The 17,562-nt window shown below is 38.0% G+C and overlaps 1 protein-coding gene across 1 annotated transcript in view; it reads right to left on the reverse strand.

The window, feature by feature from the left end:
- LOC122815307 (deleted in malignant brain tumors 1 protein-like) overlaps nucleotides 1–17,562 on the reverse strand; it is a 567,314-nt gene that overhangs the window by 350,722 nt on the left and 199,030 nt on the right. The gene's annotated exons all lie outside the window — the stretch shown is intronic.

Genomic DNA, 17,562 nt, shown 5'->3' on the forward strand with positions numbered 1-17,562 from the left:
CTGTTAAGCTGACTTGTTAGTAGAAAGTAATTATACTGAGAAACGGCAGACTGTTTCTCTGAGTTGGAAGTAATCAAAACATTTTATTTCTTCACTATAAGTAAATTACTCTTGATCCAAAGAGTCTCTCCGGCTCCAGTGTGTATGCCATATAGTATACCAACACATGCCCCTCCCCCAAAACACACATGTCAATCTATGTGTGTGTGTGTGTGTGTGTGTGTGTGTGTGTGTGTGTGTGTGTATATATATATATATATATATATATATATATATATATATATATATATATATATATATGGTAAAACAAGTCCTGGTGACCACAAAGCTGTGTTCAACCACAAACCAAATAAAATGAACAAAAATGTAGAACACAGCACAACAGCAAACCAATAAAAAACAAATGGCAAAAAGCAGTATAAAATCCAAACAGACATTTATTCAAACACAGGTGAGCACTTTCACGATAAAATCATTTATTCAGACCATGCAAGATACCAGCAACATCTCAAATATTTAAAACACAATCAATTAAATATCTACCAATAAAAAACATGCAGATCCAATAGTCATAAACATTTTAAAGGGACCACTTTATTTTAAGGCAGGAACCATAGAAGGCTATTGCCATAAAGACACACATATCAAAATACCTATTTAAAAAGCTTTCCTTCTTTCAGAACTGGCTTAAGAGGTACTGATTCATTCAAGCCTGCACCTCTGTGTGCTGATAATTTGAGAATCCATCTTAATTCTTTCCCTTCTGTAACATTAGTTACATCACCCAACCTAAAACTTTCATAGATTACTTCTACTGCCATAAACCTGAACCAATGGTTAGTGCCTTTATCTAGAATGTGTTTAGCTAGGGCACTATAGCTATGGCCCTTATTAGCGCAATAATAATGGTCTCTAATTCATTCCTTAAGTCGCCTCTTAGTTTTTCCTGTATAAAATTTTGAAGAAGTCACACACTGTGCTAAGTAAACTAAGTTTTTAGTGTAACAATTAGCTTTAACTTTGAAAACCATTGTTTGGTTGAATAAATGTATTAGATACATCAATATATTTACAAAAAGTGCATTTGCCACAGATAGACATGCCAGGACTAGTTGTTCTAGTACTAGGTTGCCTTAGCTTACTTGTATTAGGAAAACAGAGCTGTCTTTTCAGAGATTTTTTATTTTTATAAACAAAATTTGGAACTGCACTGACAAGCTCACGTAGAGTAGGATCAGAAGATAAAATATGTCAATTTTTTGTAGTAATATTTTTTATATCTATGCAGTCAGTACTAAAAGTCATACAATAAGCTACATTACTATAACAGTTATTATGGGCAGTCTTTCTTATGTTTTCTTTACGTGACAAAAAAGGATGTCCACTACTTTGTCTGTCTGACTTAACCCTCTCACATGCTTTACTAACCTCAAAAAGTTTATAACCACGTTCTATAGATTCCATACTAGTGGAACACATATTTATTTCCAATTCTTGTTCTGGGTCATGAAGTCTAGAAACTCTTAAAAGTTGACCTCTTACCACATTTTCAAAAATATGTGGTGGATGCATACTATTACATTCAAGATAACTATGTGTATAACATGTTTTTTTTATATCTCTTAGTATGCAGCTTTCCATCTATACCCTTATACAGGGTTACATCAAGGAAATCTGTGTGCGTACAAGAATGTTTCATTGTGAACTTAAGAAAGGTGGTACTTGTATTTATAGCACTTAGAAAATTATTTAAACTTTCAAGATCTCCTTTCCAAAAAAATATATAAGTCGTCGACAAAATGCAGATAAAATTTTACATGCACATTAAACTGTTCAGCATTTAAGATGTTTGCATTTTCCCAGTATGCCATGACCATATTGGTGTAGCTATTGGCACAAGACGTGCCCATCTGCAAGTAATATTGCTTATCAAATAAAAAACATTATATTCTAATACAAGCTCTATAAGATAAATGCTTTCATCAGTGAGAGAGCTGTCTTCTTTAAGAAATTTTTTTTACATAGGAGAGACCTATTTGGTTAGGTATAACCTTAAACAGAGACGTATGTAGAGGTGTTAGCATTAGGTGAAGAAACAGCACTTTCCTGCACTACTGTTGAAGCACTAACAACAAAAAGAACTGTATAGCCTTAATACTGATGCAGAAGTTGATCTTCACATGAGTGAGTTAATTGAACAATTACACCTGTATGAAACTAAGCTGTTAGCTCAAAAAAAGAAAAAACTTCAGAGACATTGTTGATTTGCAACAACAAAATGTGTTTGCTTGGCCAAAAGAGCAGCACAAAGAGCCAACGCAATCTAGAATTTCTAAAGTTACTAACATAGAGGAAGTTTCCTCTTTTATTCAAGATAATAGTTATGTTAATGCTTCAACAGTGGTGCAGGAAAGTGCTGATTCTTCACCTAATGATAACACCTCTACATACAGCACACCTTTGATAGTCCCTCCCACAACTTAGAAGAAATGCTCCTTCTCCAGAACAGGTAGTACGGTCTAAAATACTGAACACTACTAGTGAATCTGTTTTTTTGCGTCTTCCTTTACCTTGCAAATTTCAACGCAAGGAATACAAAGATGTGAACATTGAAGGAAAGAAATTCCAGAGAAAGAACTTTCAGGATCGATAACCAGAAACTCTCAAGAAAATGTGGAATATAACAAACAACTAGTATGGAATTTATCACAGAGAGTTAATAGAATCTGAACTTTCTTTACTTAAAAAAGGTTTGTCTTTTATTTCTTCTCAAAGGGCTGATCTAGCTGACACTATTACAGAGCTAGAATTGTACGAAAAATAGCTCTAAAAGAGCAGTTTGTTTTTTTGTGTGTCACATGAAAGTGTATGTAATTATAAAAAGCCAAGTGTTTTTTGTCCAACATTGTCTTCTACCCTGGAAGTTTTTTCAAATGTATGTGAACAACTGCTTTATAATCTTTTTGAAACTAACAGTGAGTATAAACGAATACGTTTTATAACGTAAATAAAAATGAGAGACAAGCTCTTGAAAATTTATAGAGATATAGTGACATTGTAATACGACCAGCTGATAAAGGCAATTCCTTTGTTGTGTTAGATAAAGAGCATTATGTTACTACTAGGAATACCCTGCTTAGAAATGATAGCACAGATATCAGTACAGAACTTTATTCTGTACAAAATTTAATTGAAAGGTTCACCAAGTCTCTTGTCAACTGCTTTGAGGAAACAGTTATTTCTAAAGATCTGTTCCAGTATCTTATAGTAGAACATCCTGTTGTATCCACACTGAATGGCTGGCCAGAAATACATAAAAATCTTGTAACTCCATCTTTTAGACCTATAGTAGCTGGAGGTGGATGGATAACCGAACCGGCGTCCTTATAAATAGAAAGACATTTAAGACCCATTTTAGATAAGTATGCCATTGTGTTACATGATACAGAACATTTCCTAAGTGATTTCTACTCTTTTCTTGAGAGTTATGTTGAAACTGGTACAGAGATTATGGTAACATTAGACGTTACATCTCTGTTTATGGTTATACCTAAACAAATAGGTCTCTCCTATGTAAAAAAAAAAAAAATTCTAAAAGAAGAAGGCTCTCTCACTGATGAAAAAAATAGAGTTTATTTGTTATCTTATAGAGCTGGTATTAGAATATATATTTTTTTTATTTGAGAAGCAATATTACTTGCAGACCTCTGGTGTAGCTATGGGCATGTCTTGTGCCAATAGCTACACCAATATGGTCATGGCATACTAGAAAAATGTAAACATCTTAAATGCTGAAAAGTTTAATGTGCATGTGAAATTTTATCAGCGTTTTGTTGATGATGTATATATTTTTTTGGAAAGGAGACCTTGAAAGTTTAAATAATTTTCTAAGTGCTATAAAATACAAGCACCTCCTTTCTTAAGTTCACGATGAAACATTCTTGCACTCACATAGATTTACTTGATGTAACCCTGATGGAAAGCTGCATACTAAGAGATATAGAAAACCATGTTATACACATAGTTATCTTGAACGTAATAGTATGCATCCACCACATATTTTTGAAAATGTAGTAAGAGGTCAACTTTTAAGAGTTTCTAGGCTTCATGACCAGGAACAAGAACTGGAAACAAATGTGTTCCAGTAGTATGGAATTTCTAGAACATGGTTATAAAACTTTTGAAGTTAGTAAAGCATGTGACAGAGTTGTCAGCCAGACATGGTAGCGGATGTCACTTTTTTTCACATAAAGAACACATAAGAAAGACTGCCCATAATAACTGTTATAGTAATGTAGCTTACTGTATGACTTTTAGTACCGACAGCACAGATATAAAAAATATTATTACAAAAAATTGGCATATGTTATCTTCTGATCCTACTCTACATGAGCTTGTCAGTGCAGTTCCAAATTTTGTTTATAAAAATAAAAAATCTTTGAAAAGACAGCTCTGTTTTCCTAATACAAGTAAGCTAAGGCAACCTAGTACTAGAACAACTAGTCCTGGCATGTCTATCTGTGGCAAATGCACTTTTTGTAAATACATTGATGTATCTAATACATTTATTCAACCAAACAATGGTTTTCAAAGTTAAAGCTAATTGTGACACTAAAAACTTAGTTTACTTAGCACAGTGTGTGACTTCTTCAAAATTTTATATAGGAAAAACTAATAGGCGACTTAAGGAATGAATTAGAGACCATTATTATTGCGCTAATAAGGGCCATAGCTATAGTGCCCTAGCTAAACACAAGGCACTAACCATTGGTTCAGGTTTATGGCAGTAGAAGTAATCTATGAAAGTTTTAGGTTGGGTGATGTAACTAATGTTACAGAAGGGAAAGAATTAAGATGGATTCTCAAATTATCAGCACACAGAGGTCCAGGCTTAAATGAATCGGTACCTCTTAAGCCAGTTCTGAAAGAAAGAAAGCTTTTTAAATAGGTATTTTGCTACGTGTGTCTTTATGGCAATAGCCTTCTATGGTTCCTGCCTTAAAAGAAAGCTGTGCCTTTAAAAATTTTTATGGCTATTGTATCTGCATGTTTTTTATTGGCAGATATTTAATTGATTGTGTTTTAAATATCTGAGATGTTTCTGGTTTCTTGCATGGTCTGAAGAAGCGATTTTATCACGAAAGTGCTAACCTGTGTTCGAATAAAAGTCTGTTTGGATTTTATACTGCTCTTTGCCATTTGCTTTTTATTGGTTTGCTGTGGTGCTGTGTTCTACATTTTTGTTCAATATATATATATATATATATATATATATATATATATATATATATATATATATATATATATATATATATATATATAGCTATAGATATATACGCACATGCATCTGTGTTTGTGTGTGTGTCGTGTGCATGTATTTCTGTGCTGTGTGCGTGTGTGTGCGTGTCTGTGTGTGCGTGTCTGTGTGTGTGTCTGTGTGTGTGTGTGTCTGTGTGTGTGTGTGTCTATGTGTGTGTGTCTGTGTGTGTGTCTGTGTGTGTGTGTGTCTGTGTGTGTGTGTCTGTGTGTGTGTGTGTCTGTGTGTGTGTGTCTGTGTGTGTCTGTGTGTGTGTGTGTGTGTGTGTGTGTGTGTGTGTGTGTGTGTGTGTGTGTGTGTCTGTGTGTGTGTGTGTCTGTGTGTGTGTGTGTGTGTGTGTGTGTGTGTGTGTGTGTGTGTGTGTGTGTGTGTGTGTGTGTGTGTGTGTGTGTGTGTGTGTCTGTGTGTGTGTGTGTCTGTGTGTCTGTGTCTGTGTCTGTGTGTGTGTGTGTGTGTGGCTACTAATCACTTAGTCAAATTGCTTTTATTGGGAAAGTAAATGATAATATGTTTTTTACTGAATGACATTTGCATTTGAACGAAATGGTGATGTTGGGAACATTGGCTTCTCTGTGGTTTGTGTGGCTTATTTGTTTTCATATAAACTGGATTGTTTAATAATGTGAAAACTTTTAGCTATACGAAACACTTTGGTATTAGGGGTAGGAATGTGTATGTGAATTAAGGATAGAGTAATGACTACTAGGTAAGTTAACAGTTGTATAACTGTGCCAATGTGGTTATGTAAAGTGAGCATGTGAGTATCTTGTGTAGTGGTATTGTTAAGGAAATGGTACTTTGCAAGGTACTATGCAGCATCAGGGTTAGGGGAAGCAGCAAGGTTAAGATTAACATACAATAGAAAGGTTCCACAAGGTGGCTTTGGTGAAGAAATTATTAGGTTTTAGGCTTTTGTGTCTACTAATCGGAAAAGGAAAATTCTCACTTTCCTCTTTCAGTCATTATAGTTTCAAGTTTTTGTTTTTGGTATTCATTCATTTCAGCATTTATTCACTGATATAGTGTGTTTAGTTGTCCTCAAACATCAAAATTATATAATTGTATACATATAAGAGGTAGTTACTAGGCCTGCAGTCAATGGGACCAATAAGAAGCCTAGCCCAAATTCCCAGTGACTCCTAAACATTGTTTGGTTAAATGATTTGTTCACGGTCACCCTGTAGAGAAATGAAAACTGAGGGACTCAAACTCTGTAAAACAAGAACTACAGCTCATGCTCTTCAGCCTCTGCACCAACTGATATTGATAAAAGATCAAACAACTTCACCTGCTGTGTTGCATTTTTCAAAATGTAAAACAAACAAACAAAAAAGAAGGAAGTTCATCTTGTGAGGATCCATGGTTCTTTTATCTAAAAATACAGTGTGCCTTTATCCTTTCCTTTTCTTGGACTTCATGAGACTGGCACTAAAAGAAACCAACCTCATTAAATAGTTAATCAATTTCATCACTTGAGAAGCAACAATAACCAAAAATTCTGCACAGGACCCATGGACACTGAACTAATGATTAATGTGTATTTCAATGTTGCAACGTAAAGTGCTTTTGTCTGCAAAGTAGTAAGGCTTCATCAGAATAGTGTTAAAACTCCATCCCACACATTTTTAAAGGTCAGAAGGATCACATGACTCGTCCTACTTCATTCTCTTTGAATACCAACTCCATGAGAAAAAAACTCAAAAATCATGTTAGCAATTTTCACACACAAATCATAAACATAAACTCATAAAGCATGATAAAATACATACAAAAAACAACATATTAAGAAAAAATGTTTACAAAATATGTCTACTTTTCAATTTTGGCTTGATACTTAGAAACTGATTTAATCAAGAGAAGGGGGATATCCAGTCAGCTTAATCTGCCATTTCATTTCTTTTCCCCCTGCCTATTGTCCAGTTCAACTTTTTCCAAAACATGAAAGTTTTTATTGTAAAAAAAAATAATCATTAGGTTTATGTTGAACAAACATTATTATTGGCAAGAAAACCTGGACAAAACCTTTGCAGCAGATTGGATCTATGAGTGCAACACTAAATGAGTGGGTCATGTTGCAAACTGCAGTGCTTGTCCTCCATTTAATGCTGGATAAACAAAATAGATAACTTGTCTTGAATTAAAGGAATAATTTCTATGAACTAAAAAATGTCTAAGTATAATACATTATTCAGACATATATTAAATTGTGAAAAGTGGAAGGAATATATATGTAGTGCATGGAGTGTGGTGCTTACCCTCTGAACTTCGAAAAAAGACATGAGTTAAGTGCTAAAGTGACACAGGATACAACATTAACAAATGTTAAGCATCCTGCTAAGGCTGGTAAGGTCAGGTCTAGTGCTAGGCAAAAAAATCTGCCAGTACTAACCAAGAAATGACAGTGGCTGTACTATGGTCTATAGTAATAATGTGTACCTTCCTCTCACAAACTTAGAAAATAGCTAGAATAACAGGAAGGGCTCGCCAGAAGTTTTTTTTCCCCCCTAAAAAAGTAGGAACTCTGAAACTCAAATGTAGTCAGTCCTCAGTGATTTGTCAACCAAAGACTTTATAAGGAACAAAGCTGCTTTGTCTTTTACCTACTCCATTGCGTTTTCTGTTTTAAGAAATCTGCTTGGCGTGGTGTTTTTGCTCTATGTGAGAGGTAGACATTTAAATTATCTAGGCTGCATATTTCACATGTTTTGTCATTGGTTAATTGTCTCTTGAGTGATACTTAAATACATAGTGAATTTCTGGTCCTTTGTTTTTTACTGAAAATATTTCAAGCCTGCATAAACTAAGTCACTGCTAGTGATGCCCTGTTAGTGTTTTCTACTCTAAATTGAGCTTAATAAGCTTCTCCCTTTCTACACTGCTGTTGATAATACTGAATTATTTATTTGCCTTTCCTTGTGCTAGTATTGAAAAAGTTTATTTTGTCTCTCATTGTTTTTTCTACTGATTTACTTGATCTGAATTCATTTTTACCTAGTTGTTGCATGAAGTAGCTTACTCTTACTCTTTAGCAAGCACTTGTTTTTACATCAAGAGATCAGTGAATTTTTCATCTATTACACTGGGAGTTAGGCCTGGTCTGTCTAGGTTGGGGAAACACTTGATATTTCTGCATCAAGAAAATAACTATATTTTGTCTCTTTTGCACTGTTCAAATAGCATTGTATCTGATCACTGCATTTTTCTGCTTTTTTATTGTTATGACTGCATATTTTTGCACTTGTTTTCAACTGAATTTTCAGTCTAGGTAGCATAGTCTTGATTCAGACCTGCTGAATCTAGCCTATTTTTATTATATTTGAGCACTAAACCAGCTATCTTACATTAGGAAAGGCACCCCTACACCCTTGTGGCAAAAGAGTGTGGATCCAGCTTTATCTGAGCTGGAGATTGCTGGAGGAAGGTTCACTGTGAACTTTCCTATTGGCAGTTTAGCTTAAAACTGTTTAATTTTGACTGTATTTATGTCTTACATTTGCTTGTCATTGCACATCACTCAGTGAGAGTTAGCGGAATCATGTATAGACGCAAAGATCTTGAAACATAATTTTTCCCTAGACAACTGTCAGTGGAACCCTCACAAGTTTCTCTGTTGCACTAAAGGCAACTTAGTTGCACACTGAGCAGTGTTTCCACTCCTATCCTCAACAACCCTCAGTTTAACAACCCTTGATAGTCCTAGCATGAAAATGGTCGATCTAGCCCACTCCTTTACCTAATAGCTTGATATTCCTTGTGCAAAAACTGGTCAGTCTAGCCCACTCCTTTCCCTAATAACTCATACAGTAAAAACCTGCTATAATGGACAGACAGTTTCCCATCATTTCTCCACCCAGCTTACATGACATAGGAATACTGAGGCAATATAGTAATGGCATCATGTATACTTACAACCATTTACTCCTACAGCAAACAAATACCTTATGTGAGAGTTGTAAACTGTGAAACTGGAATCACTTCTCTCATGTAACAACAAATTGCATACCAAACAGGTTGACAGTACACTTCAACTCTCACACAAACTAAAGACATGACACATAGATACACATACATGAAGGCACTCATTAGAAGTCTACCAAACGTTCAGTGACCTCCCAAACATAAACAAAGTGTACACACTGTTATACAAAGAGAAACCACTGCACATAATAACACATACAAATGTGTCTCAATAAATAAGCCTATAAGGCAAAACACCTCTAAACCAAATGTCCTGGTCATAGGTGACTCCATAGTGAGACACACAGATGTCTCCCTCACCAGGCTGGACAAGGAGAACATCACGGTTAGCTGCCTGTCAGGTGCCAGGATCCATCAGAACATCCATGCACTCAAGACACTCAACAAGTACCATGATGACTCAGTCATAGTTCATGTTGTGGTGAAAGACTTGAGATGAACCAATCTGGACTATATGAACAGAGACATGACTAAATTCTCAGAATATGTGTCCCAGACATGTATGACCCTAGCCCTAAGCAGCATTCTACCTTTTCTCAGGATGATGCCACAGTATAACCAAAAATGATCAACTTCAGCAATTGGCTTTGCTTCTGGTGGCTGTCCAGGGGATCCAATATCTGTCAGCCTAGGATGACATGTTCAATAGGCCATGCTGCTTTGTGAGAGATGGTCTTCACCTGTTTCCTCTAGGATTTTGGATACTGGAAAAGGTGCTTGCCTCCCCCATAGTGCCTTTTTAGGCAATGTCAAAAGAACAAAATTTGCAATGTAACAAAATCCACTCAAGGCAAACTCAAGGTTCTGCAGCTTAATTCTAGAAGTCTAAACATGAAGCTGCACTCTCTGGAAGCACTCCTCACCTTGGAAGATTCTGATGTCTGTGCAGTCACTGAGACATGGTTTAAGGCCGTGGACAGCACACCAGCCATGCAAAGCTACAAATGCCTTCCACACTTTCAGTCCTCAAAATGAGTGAGAAAGAACCAAAGATGGATGGGTGTCCATCTTCATTAAAGCCAAGTGCACCTACACCTCAAGACTGGTCAAACAGTATGACTTTCTCAAACTATTCCATGTCCAATTAAGTCTAGGCAAAATACGCTACCAAATCATTGCTAGTTATAGGTCCTCCACCATGAACCAAGAAAAGCACACCACCTACCTGGACTTATTAGCATCACTTTCAGGAGAGACCAACATCTTAATCATGGTTGATCTCAACTATCTTTCCATCAACTGGGTGACATATAAGAGTGCAAACACGTTTGCCCAGAGGTTTGTTGACTTTCTTAATTAAAATGCTCTGGAACAGATAGTCTACACCTCCACAAGGGGCTCAAATGCCCTAGACACAGTATTCACTAACATTGGGAGTCACTGCATTCCCCCCTGTGTGATGCCTTCCCTGGTAAGGTTGAACCATAAAACTGTCTCGTTCAAAGTAACTATTAGGCCTGACACTCCCACAGGTGCAAAAAAAAATTAAGAACATTTCCAAAGCTAACTTCAGACTATTATGCAATGGTATAAAAAGTTGTATACCCCCCACACTAATAGACAACAATGACTCCTATGCAGAGGTGTACTCAGATGCCCTGTACAAATACATAAGCAGTTGTATAAACTCAACTTTACCTGACTGGATCAAAACCAGGCCCTCACGAAAAAACAAACCACTCTGGTGGACCTCAAGTGTAAACAGGTTATATAACAAGAGGAAAGAAATGATGTCTAAGAATAAGAAAAAACTGACTCAGCAGAGGAAGAATTATCTACTCAGCTTGAACAAGCAAATCAGAAATCTGTTGAAATCCTCTGTAGCTAAGTATGAAGATAAAATAGCATCCCTAGCTAAGGATAATCATAACGCATTCTTTAATTATGTCCAAAACCTAAAAGGGAATGCCCAACTTTATGCAGAAATGGTAATAGATGGTACCACTCATACTGCACTGGAGGAAATTACCAGGCAGCTAGCTGACAGATATGGTGCGAACTTCACACCTCTGGCCCAACTGGCCATACCCCAAAACATACCCAACACCAGTCCTCTGCCTAGTATCGTTAGAAATCAGGTATTATCTGCACTCTCCAAGACCAAAAACACAGCCTCAGTGGAGACAGATAACATCCCAGGATGCTTATTAAGCAATCTCAAACAGGACCTAGCAGACCCACTTAGTACCCTTTTTAACCATAGCCTGAGAACTGGCTTTGTTCCAGCAGAGTGGAGAACAGCAACAGTAATCTCCTTGCACAAAGGGGGGGGGGGCATCAACAGGCCTTGGGAGCTGTAGACCCATAAATCCATCCAGTCTCATCTGCAAGGCCATGGAAAATCTCATTATGGACCTTATCAACAAGGACATAGGTGACCTTCAGAATCTAGACCCAACCCAATTTGGCTTTAAGAGGAGATCATGCTTATTAAACCTAATGGACTTTTTTGAAAAAGTCACCAAAGTCCTGGATGAAGGTAAGACGGTGCATACTGCCTATCTTGACCTGGCCAAGGCTTTCAACACAATTCCCCACTCAAATTGGGTGCAATCACTGAGTCCTCCAACAATGTTAGCATACTACAGGAAGGGCTAACACAGACAAATGACTGGTGCCAAAGCCACAGTCTAAAACTAAACACAAAAAGTGCATTAATATTCCCTTTGGCAAAGTAAAATTCCTCACTAACTACAGTATTGACAACACCTCCTTAAGCTCAAATCCAGTAGTGTGAGACCTAAGAACACAGGTAGATAGCAATCTGAACTTCAACCACCAAGTTTCCACTGTAGTTAGGAAAGCATTCCATGTTGTGCACCTCATAAGTAAGGGCATCGCATCCAGCTCTAAGAATGTTATAGCCCCACTATACTCAACTCTTATCAGACCACTAGTAGAGTTCAGTGCTCCCTTTTGCATGTAACTTAACAGACACCTACAGCAGCTGGAGTGACCACAGAGGTTCCTCATCAAGAAAATACAGGGACTCCAAACCATGATATACATGGATAGACTAAAAGCTTTGTCACTGTACTCTGTATCATATAGGCTGCTGAGTGGAGACTTGTGCCTGGCCTACAGGGCAGTCTCTGACCCTGCCCTGATGGATATGCTTCACATACACAAATCTAATGGCACAAGAGTCACTCACTCTAAGGATCTTAATCTAGCCTGTGACATTAACAGAACATGTCTCCCAGAGACTGCTGCTCCACTGGAACAAACTTCCAATTCATGTAAAGTAGAGCTCCCCACACATCCTATTCAAGTGCAACCTGGACATGTGGATAGAAGACCACAAAGTCACCCCAGGGGTGATACCCATGTTCCTCATGGACAGGGGGAGTCAGTGCTGACCACAGAATAGCTCTACAAAATAAGTTCACTTAATAAGGACAGATGGGTAACTTGGGATTAACATGGCTAGGCTTGTAAAGGCTCTTAGCCCTAGGCCCTAGCCTAGTAACCTCCTATGAGCATTCTGAAAAAATCTGGACCATTGACAGGTATGAAGGGTGAGTGTAAACATAAGGGATGCGTTACACTGCATTTCTTACAGAGCTTGCTAAGTGTTTTATGGCTTTAAAAGCCAGCAAAACACTTAGCAAATTTTTTTCTTCTTTTTCTGTACCTAGTAGTACATGGAGCAGACAAAGCTCTATGAACTAAGAAGAATTATCATTGGTTCACCATTCTTTCAATAATGTGTTCTTGGCATCTATGTCTCAAACATATAATAAACAGGTTACGATGAGCAGCCCAATCATAATCCTCGCTGTCTCTCTCCTTTTCTCTCATTCGCACTCTCTCTCTCTCTCTCTCTCTATATATATATATATATATATATATATATATATATATATATGGATCTAATATCGAATATTGAATTACCAGAATCCCAAATCTTAAAATACTGAGACCTGAATGTTGAAAGTTTATATTCTTGAAAGGGCATGATATCATATGGCAAAATCCCGAAATGTAGTTAATTACAGTACAGTATCCCTTTAAAGTGTAGTAATATTTGAAGAAAAGTATGGCGGCTGTGAAGTTGGTATGGAATTTTGTGAACTTTGAAAAGGAAGTTGCGCTTTTAATGTTGAAGGGTAAGTGTACTGTACAAATTGGATTATTTCAAGGAATGTGGATGTTTGTTTTATGTGAAAGCATGGAAAAAGTGTTATGGGCAGAGGTAATTTACATTTGCAGTGAATGGCTCGTATCAATATACTTACAATTTTTTTATTTTAGTGCAATCTCAGAGTTGATATATTTAAGTAGCAGGGGGTGTGGGTAAATGCAGAGTAGATAATTATCTTTGTTGTTTGTTAGAGTAGCTTGTACTAGTGGACAGCAGGGAGGTTGGGTTTGTTTTGTGTTTTTCGACATTTTGGTTGTTGGTGTTTTGGAATCTCAGATTATTGCATGTTCAACATTCCGGGCTCGATATTTTAAGATTTGGGATTCTGGTAATTCAATATTCAAAAGTAGATCCAAAGATCTATATATATATATATATATATATATACATATATATATACACACACACACACACACACACACACACACACACACACACACACACACACACACACACACAGCTGTTCATTGTAATAGTGACCTTGCTCTGCTACCTGGTTTTATTGCAGGTAAGCCTTTTGTGGATCAGTCCATTAAATGCTTTAACCTAGTAAACAAATTTATTCAAACAAATGAATTAATTCTTCCATATGATTTATCAAGTTTTAATTTGGGGAACTGAAGAAATAGGTTCATAGGTTGGTACTAGGCTATTGGCCCTACGGCCTATAGAAGCCTAACAATAACAATTTCCTGGATATTTCTTCCCACAGTATTTACTTCCCTGGACCCCTGTCTAGCACTGCAACTGATGTGATCCCTGGGGTGAATTTCCTTTCTCCCATCCAATCATCAAGGTTCCTTTTGAAGTGGGCCAAAGAGGTGCTCTGCTTGACATGTATGGGCAGTCTATTCCAGAGTCTGGGGAGTCTCTGGGTCAGGAACCTATCCCTCCAGCATGTTTTGTTTATTGCGATCAAAGGCAAGAAAAAACAAACAGCTACTAAACCAGCACAGCTCCTGATGCTGAACAGCAGGACTAAACGCCTCCCAAACACATGTATGCTTGTTCTGGAAGTCAAAGGCAAAAGCAACAAGCTGCTACTAAGCCAGCACAGTTCCTAATTCCAAGAAGCAGAACTAAACACCTCCAATAAGCACAGTCAGAGAGGTGAAACTCATCAAAGATAAACACAGCCAGATAGCCAAACTCACTGAAGCAGGTCTTTTTAAATTCCAAAGGGATAAGCAAACAAGACGCCAATAAATGAATGACTTCAGTTTTATTAAGCACCACGAAACTGCTTTTCATCGGCACCCTGCACCAACTTCTTCAGACTTTGAAAAATAACAACTCACACTTAAGTGCTGCTGCATTAAAAAGCCATTGCAAGCAAAGTCTATTACAAAACACACCCTCCAGTTACCTTAAAGGAACAGGCACAAGTAGCTTCAATCTAACTAAAATGTTCCTCTCCCATAAACACACAATATAAAAAGCTGTATGTGATATAAAATATACAACTGTAAAACTAATACTGTTCCTTACATAGCACGTAAATAATGCAATCGACAGTTAATAATATTATAAAAGCACACTTACTTTGAACCAAATACGCATAATAATACTGACACATTAAAATAAATAAAAAAAAAAAAATGCCATAATATTTCAAATGGTGATAAAAAGACATTCCATCTACCAAACATGGTATAAAATATATATCAAGATCGCTCAGCCAGTCCTATGTCCAAATTACACCCGATGTTATACCCCCCATGCATCATCTTTTCATACTCCTCAGCTTAAGGACACAGCTGATAGATAACGTACTATTGAGGCTGGGGTGATGATAGGCTTCAAGTCTCAACTGCCACATAAGCTCCTTCATTTCTGATTTCAGGGATTCTGTCCCCCAATTCATAGTTCAACTGGTCAATGATCATAAATGTAAAATCATGGCCAGGGTGATTGTAGACATGACTTTCTAGGGCATTCTCCAGTTTAATCTTCTTCATCGCATATAAATGTTCGTACATGCGTTCATTCAATCTCCTGTCCATCTTGCCCACATAAAAAGCTGGGCATGACGAACCAAAAGCGGGCTACATCACGTGTGTTGATGCGCAATTGTATCTCCCTTTGATAAGGTACTTGGTGTCCCTAATCATGAAATATGTGCCTGACCTCACATATCTACAACGTTTGCACATATAGCACTTATACATGCCAGCTCTTGGAGTCATGTTGCCACCTTTCCTTTCTAACAAGTTCTTGATATTCAGACCCATCCTGAATGTAATCTTTGGGGCCGGCCCTAAATTATTGGGTCCTGTTAGTTCAGTTGGCAACAAACCCCAATTTTTCTGGATTATGGACACTATAGCTCTAGCATCCATGCTAAAGGTAGTAATGAAACTGCAATGGTATACACCTCTAAGTTGGCTGTCACTCCTGGGGTAGCTATTCTCTGAGACAGAGTGACCCAAAATGGGTTGAAAATAGCCCATTTCCCTTTTGGATCTAACCTCTAGACACAAATCAACTTGTATGTTAAGCAGAGATCGCCTCAGAGTAGACGATATGCGACAGAGTATAGCTGGAGTTTTTTAAGGTGGTCAGCATAGGGCATCTGCTTTAGGCCTGTGATTTTTTTAGTGAGGTATTTCTGCGGCCTTTCCATTTGTTGCAGATGTCTTGAGAGGTACATACCAAATGGGGCACTGTATTCTATAATGGGTCTAATGAGGGATGAGTACAGTGGGACAATGACCTCCTTTTTTCTGGATGAAAAGCCCTTAGTGATGAGGTGTGAAACACAGAAGGATTTCCTGACTGTTGTGGCGATGTGGTTATTGAAGGTGAGACCACTGTCCATCTGTGTCCCTAAGTCTCTTATCACACTTTTGGTGTTTAGTGTACTGCCACCTATGTTGTAATTCATGGGTACATGTTTTTTCCCAGAGGGGATAACTATACATTTATTGGCATTGAGCTTGAGCCCATGGCTCTTGCACCAAGCATCTGTTTCTGTAAGGCCCTTTTGTAGAGTATCCACATCATTTGGGGATTGAATAATGGCTCCCAGTTTGCAGTCATCTGCGAACTTTGTTAGCCAGAGTCCCTTAGTGTTGGCCTGTACTTCAGAGAAGTAGATGCCAAACAAGAGCGGTCCCAGGACTGAACCCTGAGGTACTCCACTTGTCATTTGTCTGGAGATGGATTTGGAGTCAGCTACTTTTACAGTGTCAGTAAGCCAGTTTGCAACCCATCGAGTGATGTAGGGATTAATGCCCAGCTTAGTAATTTATCTATGATTCCAGAGTGGGGGGTGGTGTCAAATGCCTTGATAGGCTGTGTGGACTGCCTTACCCTCGTACACGGCTCTGGAGACTGATTCAAAGAAGTCAATCAGGTTCAGGAGACAAGATCGGCCCTTCACGAACCCAAACTGGGTGGGGTCCAGTGTTTTAAGGTTGCCAATGTCTTTGTTTATAAGTTCCATGATAATACGTTCCATGGCCTTGCAGATCAGGCTTGTCAGACTGATGGGGCGTCAGTTACAAGGATCCAAGGTGGATCCCCGCCTTGTGGAGTGGGATAACTGTAGCTGTGCGCCACTCAGTGGGCATGAAGCCTGAGGTGAGGGTATGATTAAACGGTTTACCTTTAAATAGGCGATTGCACTTTGTCGAACGGCCACTTCTTCGACGTGTTTTGCGCGAACCGAAACTGCGAAAATTTTTAAATGTCGAAAAACATTCGATGTTCGACATTACCAGCCGCACAACACCTCCACACCCATGCTACCATGGGTCAAAAAGGGGCGAGGTTTTGCCGTTCGCACATTCGGAATTCGACTTCAGTGACGATCGCATTTCAGTTCCCGTCTGCATGGGTGTCATGAAGTTTGTAAGTTCTGACTTGAGTAGCATGAAGTTGGCTTTGGAGTAGTTTTTTATGGAGGTTTCCTTACTGGGGGGGGTGGGGGTGGGATGTGGAAGTTAAGGGTGATTAGCTTATGGTCTGATCTGTCCAACGAGGGGGTGACCATAGGTGTGGAGCATCGATTTCCCATGTTGGTAATGACCAGGTCTAGGATATTGGAGCCCCTGGTGGGAGTATGGATTAGTTGATCCAGGGCATTGGAATTTATGAATTCCAAGAACCGTTGGGCAAAGGT

The sequence above is a fragment of the Protopterus annectens genome, chromosome 1.part1 (assembly GCF_019279795.1).
Source record: "Protopterus annectens isolate FY-2018-M chromosome 1.part1, PAN1.0, whole genome shotgun sequence".
In the NCBI taxonomy this organism is placed as follows: domain Eukaryota; kingdom Metazoa; phylum Chordata; order Ceratodontiformes; family Protopteridae; genus Protopterus; species Protopterus annectens.